This window comes from Humulus lupulus, chromosome 1 (assembly GCF_963169125.1).
Source record: "Humulus lupulus chromosome 1, drHumLupu1.1, whole genome shotgun sequence".
Classification (NCBI taxonomy): domain Eukaryota; kingdom Viridiplantae; phylum Streptophyta; class Magnoliopsida; order Rosales; family Cannabaceae; genus Humulus; species Humulus lupulus.
The window spans coordinates 13,639,750-13,657,296 of NC_084793.1; the positions used below are offsets into that span (position 1 = coordinate 13,639,750).

General features: G+C 36.0%; 2 non-coding genes and 1 pseudogene across 2 annotated transcripts; 1 reads left to right on the top strand and 2 right to left on the bottom strand.

Moving 5' to 3' along the window:
* Positions 1–736: 736 nt before the first annotated feature.
* Positions 737–4,918, bottom strand: LOC133783358 (uncharacterized; annotated as a pseudogene).
* A 3,593-nt stretch (positions 4,919–8,511) lies between these two features.
* LOC133813620 (small nucleolar RNA R71) lies at positions 8,512–8,618 on the top strand. Its single transcript, XR_009884628.1, has one exon. It is a non-coding gene; the product is annotated as a small nucleolar RNA R71 (small nucleolar RNA).
* Positions 8,619–13,774: 5,156 nt separating this feature from the next.
* On the bottom strand, positions 13,775–13,969 carry LOC133813369 (U2 spliceosomal RNA). The gene has a single exon (XR_009884385.1). It is a non-coding gene; the product is annotated as a U2 spliceosomal RNA (small nuclear RNA).
* Positions 13,970–17,547: the final 3,578 nt, after the last annotated feature.

Below are 17,547 nucleotides of genomic sequence, written 5' to 3' on the forward strand. Positions count from 1 at the left end.
AGAGTCCCTATTTATAGAGGGAGAAAATGACTAAAAATAAATTAAACAACAATTTGGGGTTTACAAAATAAATCTGAAATATTAATAATAAAATATGATTTTGAAAAATCAAATCTTATTATAAATATTAACCTAGTTATTTTGGGGTATGGTCAAAATGCCATTTTTCAAAAACACCCAAAAAGATGAGCTTTAAAGCTCAAAATGGTAATTTTGCAAGACCCAATACCCACAAAATATGGGTTGAAGGTGGATGTGGCAGAAGTGGGTTTTGACCCACTCCCAGCCAATGAGAGTGCGTCACGTAGGCGGCTGGCTGGGGTGAATTGGGCCTTCATTTTGGGGTTTGGGCGTGAGAGGCTGTTGGAGAATTGATGCATGGTGCTGGGCTTTGTTTGGGCCGCTGGGATGGATGGTCACGTTGTGGGTCAATGCATATATGCATATATGATGGTCACGTTGGCCTTGTCTTCCTGAAAGAAGTTGAATTAATGGGCATTGCTAAAGATGGGAATTGATGGGCATTGCTACGTGGCGCATGTGGACTGGCTGGCAGGAGTGATGCTGGGACACGTGGCGCGAGGACAAGGCGCCACATGGCGCTGAAGTTGGAGAAAAAGGCCAGCGGGCCTGGGCTTTCGTTTGGGCCTCAAGTTACAAAAATACCAACTTTTCATCATTTCGTCAGTTTTATTTATTTATTTCTTCTTTCTTTTTCTCTATGCCAAAATGCACTTTAATTCCTACAAAACAACAATAAATTAAATTCTAATCAAATATTTTCATTTATAAAATAAATCATATTAATTCTATGAAAAAATTAATTGAAACTTAATTTATTTTGACAATTAAAATCAACAAATGTGCATTTCACGAAAAGCATACAAAAATAAAAGAAAGACAGAAAAATAAAAAGAACAACAACAAACCGTTCAGAACTTCAGAGTGTATAGATTGGGTCCTTAAGAAGGACCTCTTCAACACGACTCACACTCTCAATGTAATGCTTCAGTCTTTGGCCATTGACGCGAAAAATTCTCCCATCGGTTGGGTCCTCGACCTCCATCGAACCATTGGGAAATACTTGCTTCACTACAAATGGACCAGTCCATCGCGATCGCAGTTTACCGGGATGCAAGTGCAAGCGAGAGTCGTACAGATGCACTTTTTGATTTGGCTCAAAGTGTTTTCGCAGGATTTGTTTGTCGTGAGCGATTTTCAATTTTTCCTTATAAATCTTGGAATTGTCATATGCATCGTTTCTCAACTCCTCAATTTCGGACAACTGGAGTTTGCGATTGATACCTGCGGCATTCAGATCAAAGTTTAGGGCTTTTATAGCCCAATATGCTTTATGCTCGAGCTCGGCAGGTAAATGGCAGGCTTTTCCAAAGACGAGCCGATAGGGAGACATCCCAAGAGGGGACTTGAAAGCAGTGCGGTATGCCCAAAGAGCATCTAGAAGTCGTGTAGACCAATCTTTGCGGTCGGGATTTACCGTCTTTTCCAGAATGTGTTTTATCTCCCTATTGGCTAACTCGGCCTGACCATTGGTTTGTGGATGATAGGCATTTGCAACTTTATGAAGTACACCGTACTTGCGCATAAGAGCCTCAAAGGATCGGTTGCAAAAATGAGTGCCTTGATCACTGATGATAGCGCGAGGGGTACCGAACCTTGATAACACATTTTCTTTCAAGAATTTGACAACTGTAGCGTTATCATTGGTTCGACATGGGACAGCCTCGACCCATTTGGAAACATAATCCACAGCGAGAAGAATGTAAAGGTAGCCAAAAGAAGGTGGAAACGGTCCCATGAAGTCTATCCCCCAACAATCAAATATTTCGATAACAAGAATTGGGTTCAAGGGCATCATGTGTCGACGAGATAAGGATCCTAACTTTTGGCACCTTACACAAGAACGACAGAAATCATTGGTGTCTTTGAACAGAGTGGGCCAGTAAAAGCCGCATTGTAAGATTTTTGCAGCGGTTTTCTTCACAGAGAAGTGATCACCACAAGCATCATTGTGGCAAAAATTCAGCACACTAGACACCTCATCGTCATGGATGCATCTTCGCATGATTTGGTCGGGGCAATACTTGAATAAGTATGGGTCATCCCAAAAGAAATTGCGCACCACCACCAGAAATTTGTGTTTGTCTTGTGAACTCCATTCAGATGGGAGTTCACCTGTTACTAAGTAATTTACAATGTGAGCGTACCACGGCAACTTAGCAACAGAAAGCAATTGTTCATCGGGGAAATCATCATGAATAGGTGGACCGTCAGCGGGATCGCTGAATTCAAGTCGGGACAAGTGGTCCGCGACGACATTTTCAACACCTTTCTTGTCTTTGATTGTTATATCAAATTTTTGCAGGAGAAGGATCCACCGTATTAATCGCGCCTTAGCATCCTTTTTGGAAAGGAGATACTTAAGGGCGGAGTGATCTGTGAAGATCGTAATAGGTGATCCAATCAAATAAGAGCGGAATTTGTCAAGGGCAAAGACAACGGCAAGCAACTCTTTTTCAGTAGTTGAATAGTTCATTTGGGCACTATTGAGAGTTCGGCTTGCATAATAGAAAACAAAGGGTTTCCCCTCCCTTCGCTGTCCTAGCACAGCTCCCATAACAAAGTTGTTGGCGTCACACATGATCTCAAAAGGAAGACTCCAATCGGGTGACTGAATGATGGGAGCGGAAGTGAGCGAATTGACAAGCGCTCGGAATGATTCCTCACACTTAGGTGTCCACTCAAAGGTAACATCTTTGGCTAGGAGGTTGGTCAGCGGACGAGCAATCATTGAAAAATTTTGTATGAACCTCCTATAGAAACCAGCATGACCAAGAAATGACCTAACATCTTTGACAGTCTTAGGAGTCGGCAGGTTGGAGATAAGGTCGACTTTGGATTGATCAACCTCAATTCCTTTTTCAGAAACAATGTGACCTAAGACTATGCCAGAAGGTACCATGAAGTGGCATTTCTCCCAATTGAGGACAAGTCCCTTCTCGATGCATCGTTTTAAAACAGCTTCAAGATGAAGAAGACATGTCTTGAAGGAGTTGCCAAAAACGGTTAGGTCATCCATGAATACTTCCATTGATTTTTCAATCATGTCACTAAAGATGCTCATCATGCATCTTTGGAAAGTAGCTGGTGCATTACACAAGCCAAATGGCATACGCCGGAAGGCAAACGTGCCAAAGGGACAAGTGAAAGTGGTCTTATCTTGATCCTCCAATGCAATCTCAATTTGATAATAGCCAGAATAACCATCAAGAAAGCAATAGAAAGGATGACCAGCTACGCGTTCAAGGATTTGATCAATGAATGGGAGTGGAAAATGATCTTTGCGGGAGGCGGCATTCAATTTTCTATAATCAATGCACATGCGCCACCCCGTCACCGTTCTTGTGGGGACAAGGACCCCTTTTTCGTTTTGGATAACGGTGACACCAGATTTCTTGGGCACAACTTGAGTTGGACTTACCCATTTGCTATCTGCTACCGGGTAAATAATACCAGCGTCTAGCAATTTCAAAATTTCATTTTTTTAAACTTCCTTCATCGTGGGATTCAGTCGCCACTGAGGGTCTCTTCGAGGGATGGCTTCGTCCTCTAGATTGATTCGATGGGAGCAAATTAAAGGGCTAATACCTTTGATGTCAGCAAGCGTCCAACCTATCGCAGATTTATGCGTTCGCAGTAGCTCGAGTAACTGCAATTCTTGAGAATTTCGAAGGTTGGATGAGATGATAACTGGAAAGGTTTCACCGTCTCCCAAGAAGGCATGTTTCAAACCCTCGGGAAGTTGGGTCAATTGAACAGTTGGAACCTCTTCGGCTGAAGTTTTCGGCTATGCCCTCTCGCGAGGTAGCTCTTCAAAGCGAGGTTGCCAAAACTGAGTCCTTCTATGGCGTGAGTCTATGCGATCTGATATTGCAAGAGTAGACTCAATAGAACTGGGACTTTCATTCTCTGACAGAAGGAGGAGTTCGTCAAGATTATCGAAGTTGTTTCGCAATTGAACCTCCTCGGGAATTAAAGAGTCAATCATGAATGTTTGGTAGCATTCATCATCTTCTCGGGGTTGTTTCCCGATGTGGAAGATATTGACTTTTAGAGTCATGTTTCCAAATGATATCTTCATTAGACCATTCCGAAAATTGATCAAAGCATTTGCAGTAGCAAGGAATGGTCTTCCGAGGATAATAAGAATTTTAGACTCCATGTTCACCACAGATTGGGTATCAAGAATAAGAAAATCCACGGGGTAATAGAATTTTTCAATTTGAACCAATACATCATCAACGATACCCCTAGGCTTTTTGGTGGAACGATCAGCAAGCTGTAGTACAACAGATGTTGGCTTCATTTCTCCAAGACCGAGTTGCGAGTATACAGAATAAGGCATGAGATTGACACTCGCGCCAAGATCAAGTAAGGCTTGGCTGACTTCATGGGTCCCAATTTGGCAAGAAATGGTGGGACAACCGGGATCTTTGTATTTTGGCGGTGTCTTTTGTTCAATCACCGCACTAACTTGCTCGGTCAAGAAAGCAGTCTTCTTGACATGGTGCTTCCTTTTTGCAGTACAAAGATCCTTGATGATTTTGGCATAAGCGGGCACTTGTTTAATGATGTGAAGCAAAGGAAGATTAATCTTCACTTGTGTCAAGTGCTCAAGGAGTTCAGCTCGGTTATCAGGAAGTTTCCCAACAGGTTTCAAAGCCTGGGGGAATGGTACCTTTGGGGTGGCATTGAGTGGTGGATTTTTGGAAATGACTTTTGGAATACTGGGAGAGTTGGATTTAAGGGGTGGGTCTGACAAAGTTTTACCGTTTCTCGTCGTGATGGCATTCACTTCCTTGACATTTTGATCATTTGAATTTGAAGATTGGGCCATGTGTTGGCCTTGAACATTGAATTTTAGTTGGGAAGGAAGTTTGCCTTTTTCAGGAATGGCCAAGGATTCAGTCAATTTTGAGAATTGACATTTCATTTCCTTGATTTCTTCCATCATTTGGCGATTCAGTTTGGATTGTTCCTCCATGAATGCATGAAGAGTATTCTCGAGAGAATTGCGTTGTGGATGAGCATTGTAATGAGGTGCAGAATACGCCTTTGATGGTTGAACTTGTTGCTCATTTCTCCATTGGCCTCCAGACGATTGAGTTTGGTTGGAATCTCTCCAACTGAAATTTGGGTGGTTTCTCCAACCAGGGTTGTACGTATGGGAGAATGGCTTGTTATATGCCCCTAAGGCATTGCATTGCTCCTCATAAACCCCTGTAATGCCCCAAATTTCCTAATAAGGTTTAGGACCTTGATTAGGAGGCCGGGAGGGCCATAATTGATTTATTATGCTATTTAATGATAATATGCATGTTTAGGTGTATTAAATATGCATGTGAACCCATTTGTGATTAATTGGGTGATTTTCATATTTTGGCCATTTCGGGCAATTTTGGCATATATGTGAAATGGGCGTGGTGCTTTGTTATTATTTGGTTATGCCAGGGCTACCCAGCACAAGACGGTCCTAGGAGGTAAGCTAGTGGGAAAGTCACAACGGGATTTAAGCTTGACTCGGAGTAAGTCAAGGGGTATTTAGAGCATTACCGGGTTATTGGGTAATGGGAATTAATATTTGGTGATAAATTGGGAGTTAGTAAGATCAGGGGGGAAATTCTGGAAGTTTTGACTATAATGTCCCCGGGGGTGTTTTCGGGACCCCAAGCGTTAGGTTTTATTGGAAGCTACTTAAGCTTGAAGTAACCTTTTAAGAAAATAAAAAGAACGTTCTGTACGTTCTCTCTCCCTAAAAGTTCCCTTTTTGTTTCCTGATCGCATTTTCGAAGGTATCTTGAGTTCTAGGACTCGGAATCAAGCAAGGATCAAGGCATAGCAATCCTAAGGAGAATTAGAAGCTTATTAACCGGAGGATTTAGTTGGAAACAACTCAATCGGAGGTAATTCAAGTTTAAGTTTTAAGTTTTTAAAAGTTTTTAAGCTTGAATTGGATTTTGTGAATCGTTGAGTTTTTAGTTTGTTTGAGCTTCAGGTTTTGGTGGTTTTAGACCATTGAGAAGTTTGGGAACTTTAATTTAATGATTTGGGAATGTTTGGATGGGTTTTTGGAAGGTTTTAAAATGAAAAAAACGAAGAAAAGTGGCTGGTGCGAGGTTGGGCCGCGGCCCTAGCTTGAAGAAGATGGAGGAGGCTCTGCCAGGGGGGGCGGGCCGCGGCATGGCCATGTAGGGTCGCGGCCCTTAAGGAAAAAAAAAATACTAAATGGTGGTTTTTGTGATGGGAACTTAGCTCTAAGGGCCCGGGATCGATCCTACTACTTAGTTGAGTGGGATTCGATGTCTCGGAGGCTTGGGTTGGGTTTGGAAGTATTTATTTACTCATTTTGATGAGGTTTTATATTATGGTTGTGACTAGGTTATCACTAGAGGCTTGGAGTCGGGATCGTTCTTGTGGCTCATTTGTTGGTAACCTGTGCTTGGACCCAAGGTAAGAAAACTGCACCCCATTTGTGACATGCATGGTTATGTTTGATGCATGTTGGATGTTGAAATGTAAACATTGATAGCATAATGAATGCTTGGCAATCTTGCCCATTTGCATATGATTATTATTGAGGCATGCTGGTTGGTTAAATGTGATGCATGTGATGCATGAGAAACATGTGATTAGGGCATGCCATGAATGATGAATATGAGATTGGTCAGAGCTTGAGTCTCTGTGTTTGTGCATGATTATAATTATGCTAGCAACTGTTTAGTAAGCATGCTGAGTGCCCTATTCTTGGATAATTGGCATATGATACATATTGATAGCATTGCTTACTTGTGCATGGCACTGACTTATTAGTCAGGTTTGGCAAAGGTGCTAGTATCAACTGTGAAGCTGTGACTTATTAGTCAGGTTCGGCAGTGGTACTGGGCACTGGCCACATTGTGCTGTCTCACTAGACATGACAACCCTAGTGAGTAGTGCAAGCTATGTCGATTGGACCTAATCGACCCTCTGCATTGAATGACTCCAAAAGCATTAATGCAGGACCGACCTCAAGTTCGATGAATATAAACAAGCATTTATCTAGCCAAAGGCTAGTCATGTAGAGCCATTGCAGGAAATGGGCACTGGGCCCCTAGTGACTTGGTTGTCAGTCACTCAGTATGGTTTACCAGGACCTCAAAGTGATATTCACTCATCTGATCAGAGCTACGGGCTCTGCATGATCATTTTGGTCATCATATGCATGGCTTGGGCACTGGGGCCCCAGTGACTTGCTTGTTGGTCACTCAGTATGCTTTACCAGGACCATGTTGAAGGTTAGAGGCTTACCCAACAGCCAGCCTTCCATTTGAATTAGTGACGTGCTTGTCAGTCACTCAGTATGGTTTACCAGGACCATGTTGAAGGTTAGAGGCTTACCCAACAGCCAACCTTCCATTTGAATTAGTGACGTGCTTGTCAGTCACTCAGTATGGTTTACCAGAACCTAGTGTTACGACACTCATCTGATTAGGATTGACTTGATAGTCCTCCAATCAGAAGGCCATGATTTCTTGTCCTGGATACCCCAGCATCTGTTTGAATTCATTTGCATGCTGAGTAGAGCTATGAATGCTAGGCATGCCAGATATGATTTGATATCATGATATGACTGTTTATGAGCATATGAGTTTTCTTGCTGGGCTTCGGCTCACGGGTGCTTTGTGGTGCAGGTAAAAGAAAAAGGAAGCTGAGCCATCCTTGAGTTGGAGAGCTTAGGTGATGACGTGTACATATGCAGCTGCTCGACCAATACTTGGGCGAGGTTTGAAAGTGGAACTAGGGTTGAACCCTGTTTTGCCGCTTAGAACGGCCTGTTGTAAATATTCTTTTGTAGTAGACTCTAAAATTATATTTTTGGGATCCCAATGTATACAGTAAACGTTCTAGTGAGACGTTATATCTTAATCAAAGTTTTTAATCCCTAAACCGCTAATCACACTTAGTTACACGTTTATGGCCAAATAACTCGATTAGCGAGTTTAGCACTGTTTACAATGTGCACTGTAGCGGTCCTTGGAGTTGGGGCGTTACAACCCCCCTCATTTCATTCAAAGCTAAGCAGTCCTTAGCTAAGTGCTCCGTCCCTCCATAAACAAAGCAAGGTTCTTGCGGTTCCACTTGAGCGATCATGTGCGACTTTTGCCCATTTTTCGTCATTAAGACCTCAAACTGCTTTTTCAAAGCTTCGAGTTGGGCCTTAATACTATCCTCTTCTCGAAGTTGATAGATCCCTAATGGTTTGTGTCGGTTGGTGCTGTCAGTAGCACTTGGACCAGTCCAGGTGTGAGATTTTTTGCAGTTTCTTCGAGATATTCAAGAGCATCGTCTGGCTCTTTTTCGAGGAATTCACCATTGCATAGCATCTCTACAAACTGGCGCTCACGACTCGTGAGGCCTTCATAGAAGTAACTGACCAAGCGCCAGTTCTCATAGCCATGGTGCGGGCACTGATTTAACAGATCTTTGAATCTTTCCCATACTTGATAGAACGTTTCATTGTCTTTTTGGGAAAATGTGGAAATCTGTCGTTTCAGACTGTTGGTCTTATGGCTAGGGAAGTGTTTCAGAAAGAAAGATTTAGTCATCTCCTCCCATGTTCCAATCGACCTAGGTCTCAAAGAGTACAACCAGCTTTTGGCTTTGTCCTTCAAGGAGAAAGGGAAGAACTTCAGTCGCACATCATCGGCATTGTCGGCTCGGTTATAGAACGTGGCTACCACCTCCTCTAATTCTCTGATATGCACGTATGGGCTTTCGTTTTCCATTCCATGAAATGTAGGCAAGAGTTGAATCATGCCAAGTTTAAAGTCTAATGCGGGCATATTAGGAGGGAAGATAATGCATGAAGGTGTGGAAGTGCGAGTGGGATGGAGGTAGTCATTGAGAGTTCTTGGTTGGATGTCATCATTACGAGCCATTGCGAATGGGTTATTATCAGCGAAAGTTTGTGGAGAAGCAGGATTGGTGGAAGGAGTTCCGGTAGGAGTGGCAGATGAATTGGAAGAAGTGTCACTGGAAGTTTCGTGATGATTCATCCACTCTCGGAAATCAGAATTAGATGTATTTTATGTTTCTCTTTTTTTTTTTTGATTTTTTTGATTGCTTTTTTTTTTTGTTAAACTTGTTCCCAGGTAGAATTGGAGGTTTTCAGGTGATCTCCAACGCCTTACTAGAACTCCCCGAGGTTACTGAGTAAGTATGGTGGATCACAAGTCAACCTTTTCGACCAAACAACCTTTAAGCAAAGTGAAATTGCTTATTTTGACAAAACAAGCTTGGTTTTCTTATATTAATAAGTTCAACAATGTAATAGTGCAAAGGTAGATGCTCGAAATGTTCCCAGGCCGATTGGGAAGGTTGCCAAGGTACCGCTTTAGACCCACACTTGCCTAGACAGAACTCCCCGAGGTTCCCAGGTAAGTGTAGAGGGTAATGCTATCACAAACCTTATTTAACAACCAATCTTTCTAGACAGAACAATATCGGTTTCTACCATTTGTAATATTACACAATTGTTCCCAATACTAAGTGTTTTATGATTGAAATTTTATGAACAATTTTATGCAATTTTATGTTTTTTTTTTTTTTTTTGAAAAACCTAAATCCTAAGGAAAATTAAGGCAAAGAAAGTAAAAGCCTAAACTAAGCAACAAAATAAAAAAAACACAAAACTAAAATAAAGAAAAGAGAATTAAAGTGAAGATAGAATAACAAGCTTAATCTTTATTTTTTAATATGTATTAAACAAAAAAAAAATAGAATAGAAATTAAGAAAGAAAAATGGACTAAGAATGAACTAAAAAGGAAAAAAAAAGTGATTATATAAATATATAAATATTTTTTTTTTGGATTTTTTTTTTTTATAGTTATGTATATATATATATATGAATGTTTATAATATAAATATATATATATTGTACCGAAAAAAAAAGAATAAAAAAAAAAGAAAGAAAAGAAAAGAAAATGTATATATATAAATAAAGGAAATTTTGTTTTTATGATTTTTTTTCTTTTTTTTTTGTTATAATTATAATAATTAATTAAAAATTAGTAAATAATAGAAACTATACTAACACAATATTTATTCTAACAAAAACACAAATAAGGTTACTAATATTTTTGTAAAAATTTCACTAAACCTTTGAAAATTTACCTCCCCGGCAACGGCGCCAAAATTTGTTTAACGCCCAAAATGTAACTACACTAAGCGGTAGCTGTAGTAAGATCGGGCGGTCGATCCACAAGGAGGTAACCTAAAATCAAAAGGTTAGTAGAAAATAGCACAAAAAGTTAGTAACAAGAAGTAAATAAAATTGTAAATGGAAAGATGTTTGAGATTTTGGTATTGTATTTTGATAAAGTGATGAAATGAGATAAGTGAAATAAAGGTAAGATGTAATCAAGAGTTTGAGAAAATGAAAGGTTTCAAGAATCATCCATATGCTTGTTTAGTTACTTGGTTACTTGATTTACAAAAATACACAAGTAAATAGTTCACATCCCAACATTTACTTGGAAAATCTAACATTAAAGTCCATAGTTTTTCTAACAAAAGTTCATTTGAGTTATAAAGTTCTTTACTTTAAAAGCACAATGTTAATCTTATGAAAAATCTAAAAATGACAAAATACCCAAGGGCAATAATGCAATAGAAGATTAGACATAAAATTATGTATCAATATTACTTTTACTAATTAGAAGCACATAGAAAGAGCATGACTAATCTTATATACTATTAGCATAAGTAAATAAATATAGCAAAATAAAGATAGAGATGAAAGAACATAAATAACTCAAATATATTACATTAAGAACATAGTAAATCAAAGTAGCAAAATAACATCACTTGCATATGGAATCATCCCTAACCTTCCTAGGAAGATTAGGCCATTATGCTCATGATTCTCACAAAATTCTAAGAAGAAAATATGAGAAGAAAGTGAGTGGAAATTTTGCTATAGTTTCTCTACTCTAAAAATTACATACATAATATGAAATGAGAGTCCCTATTTATAGAGGGAGAAAATGACTAAAAATAAATTAAACAACAATTTGGGGTTTACAAAATAAATCTGAAATATTAATAATAAAATATGATTTTGAAAAATCAAATCTTATTATAAATATTAACCTAGTTATTTTGGGGTATGGTCAAAATGCCATTTTTCAAAAACACCCAAAAAGATAAGCTTTAAAGCTCAAAATGGTAATTTTGCAAGACCCAATACCCACAAAATATGGGTTGAAGGTGGATGTGGCAGAAGTGGGTTTTGACCCACTCCCAGCCAATGAGAGTGCGCCACGTAGGCGGCTGGCTGGGGTGAATTGGGCCTTCATTTTGGGGTTTGGGCGTGAGAGGCTGTTGGAGAATTGATGCATGGTGCTAGGCTTTGTTTGGGCCGCTGGGATGGATGGTCACTTTGTGGGTCAATGCATATATGCATATATGATGGTCACGTTGGCATTGGTCTTCCTGAAAGGAGTTGAATTAATGGGCATTGGTAAAGATGGGAATTGATGGGCATTGCTAAAGATGGGAATTGATGGGCATTGCTACGTGGCGCATGTGGACTGGCTGGCAGGAGTGATGCTGGGACACGTGGCGCGAGGACAAGGCGCCACATGGCGCTGAAGTTGGAGAAAAAGGCCAGCGGGCCTGGGCTTTCGTTTGGGCCTCAAGTTACAAAAATACCAACTTTTCATCATTTCTTCAGTTTTATTTATTTATTTCTTCTTTCTTTTTCTCTATGCCAAAATGCACTTTAATTCCTACAAAACAACAATAAATTAAATTCTAATCAAATATTTTCATTTATAAAATAAATCATATTAATTCTATGAAAATATTAATTGAAACTTAATTTATTTTGACAATTAAAATCAACAAATGTGCATTTTTCACCACTAATCAATTAATAATAATAATTTGTTGCTGCTTTTTTTTCGCTCAACAGGGTTATCCAGGTTTTGAACACAAAGAACACGATGATAATTTTTTTTGACAAAACACTATGAAAAGTTTTAAGTTGCTTTATTTAATTTGTAATTTAGTTTTTATAAAAAAAATTATATTAATTTGTATTATTTTTATAATATTTTTTTAAAAAAAATTGAATTTTAAATATATTTTTATATTATAAGATTTAAATTAAATTTAAATGATTTTTTAAATAAAAAATAAACGACGGGACCAATCAAAGACTGCCATGTGTGTGTCTACCTGGCACTTAACGGCCAAGTACTTACGGATGCCAAGAAAGTGTGACAGAATGTATTTTAGCCGCAAAAAAAAAGAGTTAGGTATTTAAGTGTCACAAATTGAAAAACTTAGACATTTTCATCGCAAATATCTCAAATATATCTGATTTAAAAGATGACAAATATCATCACAGAGTCTCCTTAGAGCACTCTCAATGGAGGAGCTAAAATGTCTAATTCTTTATAATATAAAGAAAAAAATGATTAAATAGTCTTCCAATGGGTGATGTAAATTTATATTTTTTTACCTAAATGAATAGTATTTCTCTATATGTAGTGAAATACTATTCATCAAGCTATAAATATTTTATTATTTTTTTATAAACTTTTGTTTATATATGAGTGTGATACTATTATATTTAATTATTTTATTTCTTAAAATGAATAAAATATTTTAAAAAATATATAATATTTAAATGATGTAAAGAAAAAATAGAGAAGTTGGTGTATGGTATAATGTAAAAGTTTGAGGTAAATTATAAAAAAATATGTTTTTGTGATGTATTTTGTAATACACTTTCTCTATAATATTTAGCTAAAACTCACAAAAATATATTCCATCAGCTCCTTTATACATATATTTATAATAGCTATGCACAAACTTTAATTAATTTATATCTACATTTACATAACATTTACATATCCTTCATATAAAATTTTAATATTATTATTTTTCCTTATAAGCTTTATTTATCTTAATTTAGTATATATTTATTATTTCTTTTTTCTTTTTCAATTATTTTATTTTACTTTAATTAATAAAATATGTTTAAAGATATAATATTTAAATGATGTAGAAAAATATATAGAGAAGATGATGTATGATATAATGTAAAACTTAGAGGTAAAATAGAAAAATGTGTGTTTTGGGAATATATTTTAAATGATGGAGTAAAATATCCATTGAGATTGCTCCTATCACCTAATTTAGATGATTGTAAGAATGTTTAATTATCAAGGGAAGTGGTTTATCACAATTCAACTTTATTTTTTATTACTACACTTAAGTACATGGAAAGAAGTTATATATATATGTTAGTAGCACAAATTATCTACTATTGTATAAGTAAACTTTACAATTACACAAGTAATGAGAATTCATATAAGTTCATTGAGTTTTTTTAATTTGATTTCTCCTTACTTTAATCATACAAAATATATACAGAAATATTTATGTTATTTTTTCTTGATATCCCGCGTGTACTATAATTATTTTCACTTATTTATGTTATTTTTTCTTGATATCCCGCGTGTACTATAATTATTTTCACTTAATAAGATTCCATTACAATTACCTTATGGATGACGTTGTATTTATCAATTTATCTTATTTTAAAATAGATACAACTCTTAATCAACATATATCACATAATACCAAATGATAACCAAACTTTCAGCTAAACATATATGGCTTGGAAATTTTGGACTGGACTTGGAAGGGTGCGCCAGGCCAATGCTGTAGTGCAACGCATTGGCGACGCTCAAAGACCCGAGTAGCAAGCTACCGAATGGGCCTTTCCCCCTAAAAAATTAATTTAATATCGTGTGGGCCATTGGCCCACATATCAGATATTAAACTGATAAGAACAGATACTACACTTGATCTTAGCCAAAAGGCCGAGAAAGGTATGCTTTGAACCTCGAAAGACTTCTAGTTAAATAGTCAGGCATACTAGAATATCAGTGCTATATAATCAATGTGGGACTAAATGTCATCCAGTGGATTAGCCAAATGTCTGATACAATCCCAAATGAAGACACTTCTTACGCAAAAGTTTCGAGCCAATATTGTGGTTGTGGTAACCTCCACTCTAACTTATAAAAATTGTTTTGTCTCTTTCTGATTTTTGTGGTATTGAGTAAATAGTAAATAATTACTCGGTGAACATAACAAAATAGTAAATCATTATTATTTGGAAAAAAAGAAAAAGAAAAGCAAATTGTCTGAGGAATTACAATCTTTGATTGTTGTAGCATATTGAAGAACTAAAGAAACAAATTTGATTAGAATATTCCTTTCTTTAGTTCTTGTAATATATTAAGTACCAATTTCTTTAGCTCAAATCAATTGATAATTTTAAAGAGATAAGAGTATGTTGGAACATATATGAGATATAAAATAGGTGCCAACGTATATATTTTATATTTGAGTATATTGATAAAATAATTACACACATATATTATAAATGATCATGTAAAGTTAAAAATAATGTATAATCCTCTATAAATTTTTACCAAGATATTTGGGTATTTATTCAAATAACAAGAGATTATTTCATTTCTCTTAATTTCCTGTTATTTAAATAAAAATATAGAAAAGACACGAAACAAAAAAGAATTTAATAATTAAATATAGTTAACGATTTATTCTCCACCAGTAGACACTCTTTTAAACATTCGACATTGATATTATTCTTTATTTTTAATAAAAACTATCCGTAGATAAAATCAAGTTTTCACTTAAAAACTCTCAATAAAGTAACAAGCTCTAAGCTTAAGAAAATCACAATTACAAAGTAAAAAAATGCTTCTATCAACACTGTTAAGCCAGTTGTATTTATTTTGACTGCTCCTGGTTTTCTAGGTGGATTGTTAGAGTATGATTAAAGTTGTTATGCATTGCTTTGTAAATCACCAAATTCTACTATCCTAACAACATTGTTAAGCCAGCCAATCTAGATGTATTATATATATAGGATTGAGGGTTGATGGACTTGTTAATATATAGGATTTTGTAATTATTCATAGTTGGTGAATTAATTGCTAGTTATGTTATTTGATGAATGTTGAACTTGTATAGTTTAGTAGTTTAGGATTAATTAGGACAAATAATTATGTTGAACTTGTGTAGTTTTTGTTGACTAGCTTTTTCGCTAACAATTAATTAAAAATAGCTTAAAGAAAATAGAGATTGAGACACAAGATTTTACGTGGTTCATGTTATAAATTAACCCTAATTTACGAGTCACTTGTATTTAGGGTGTTGAGAGCTTACAAATATCAATCTCCTATGGAAGTTTCCAGGCAGCGTTTTTGGTAATGCTCTGAAAACCATAAATGAATCGATGATCATTTACAAAGTGTGCCTTACTCTATTTATAGATAGTTGAGGGCAATAAGTTCCCTAATAAGAGTTAATTACAATTATCCTCCTTTAATGGAGACTTAACTGTACAATAAATGATAAATTCCTTCATTTACAATGTCGGTGGGCCCCTGTGTATCTCAGTGGGCCCAATTCGAGGTGTTAGTCCACTACTTTATGGGACAACACACTCTTGACAATGTTAGGAAGGTGGTTGCACGTTTTCCATATCAAACGGCGTCGTGACACATTCTGCTTGTCACTTATACGGAATCGACACCACGATTTGTGCAATAGTGAATGTCAAATAGTTGTTTGTGGTCTAAGATCGCTGTGCTTGACACCTGACAGCTCTACTCCAAGTCCAGAGGATGATTCTTGCAAACCTAGAGGATGTGAGTAGAAGAGACGATATTGTAATTATGACTTGGAACACCATCCTGGAACATGATCCTCGGGAAGTAGCATTTCCACGAGGGCATACTCATCCAATGATGGTTAAAAGTGATTGGAGGCAAGGCTTTCCTTCCACGAAGACTTAATTACTATTTAATGCATGCTACATGGCATTTGGTGAAAATATGGACACTAATTTTAAACTATTTAAGTTTTTTTTACTTACGATGTATAAAATATGCTGGATTTATCAATTACACCTTAGTAGTGGGCCTATTATAAATCATAATTATTTATATGAAATTGTCTTTAACATTTTAATTATTAATATTTTGATGACATTTAAAGTTTTCCAAATTAATACCCAAAACTAATAGATGGAAATATATCCAATTCAATAGACATTTGAATTGGATTTGTTTGGTTTTGAGATATGACAATTGGATTTAATAAGTTATGACTTAAATAATTGGATCCTGACTAAAGAACACCCCTACTAGCATTGGAACTAGTAAAATGCGAGGTCCGTCACTTTTTGAGTGTGGGATAAATAGGAAAAAAAACCTTTAGTTTAGAAGAATAATTCCAATTTTAGGTGAGATGAATTATTAATTATAGTCTCAAGTTGCAACAAACATATCACAAGGATAAATAATCCTAGTCATGTGAATCAAAAGTATATTTTGTAGCCATTTATGGATAAAAGAGGGTTTTGTGCGGAAAAAAAACTTTTTAAGTGCAACTTTTGACTAATAAAACTTTGGGAACGTCTATGGTACCACACAATTTTTGTGTAGTACCATACCAAATTATGCATTTTTACACAAATAGATAAATTTAACCCTAATTTTTATTACAAAACGTTATTAATTATATTTACATTGAACCTCTTGCATGTTTTTGAAATTTTTTGAATATTTAAAGTGTCGAAAATATGATTCTAGGCTCAAGTACTACTACACACATTATATTTTAGTTGGACCCTATTTCCACCATCTAATATAATTCAAAATTTTTAGAAAACATATAAAAGATATGCTTTAACTACAGTAAAAACTTATAAAAGAGATAGGATCATAATTTATTCACGTGTGTAAACTAGAGCATGAAGTACGGTTTTGGTTCAATACGGTAACCATCCTTTAGGGGGTATTTGGTGTAAGTGGTAGAGAATAAATGGGTGAGAATGTATAATGCACCCTATATTTTGTTTAATTTTTTAGGTAAGAATGTGTAACATTTTTCGTAGGTTTCACTAGGTTACAGAGGGTAAATTCAAGCTATTTGAAATATTGAGTTTGATATTGCCCCATCCTAACCCTCTCCACAAATTCCCGGGCCAGTCAAATCTCATAACAAACGCCATCTTAGGGTTTGATTGGTAAGGGATTCAAAAATGATTTTATCATTTTCAAAACTTAAAAGATGAAAACTCCCATGAAAACTTGATTGACACACTTGTTTTAGAAAATAAAAAAAACCATTTTTGAAAACTGAGTTAAAGTCCTTCAACAAAAGAGAAAATAATAATTTGTTGTTTTCTTTGTATTTCATGAATTTCAAATTTAAAAAACACTAAACCATTCAAGATCTCAAAAATTTATAGTTTATTTTTAAATTCAATATTTTCAAATCATTTGATTTGAAAATAATTTTCTAAAATTATATTTTTGAATTATCTACCAATCAGCCCCTTAAATTTTTGCTCCAAATTTCTCTTATTTTTT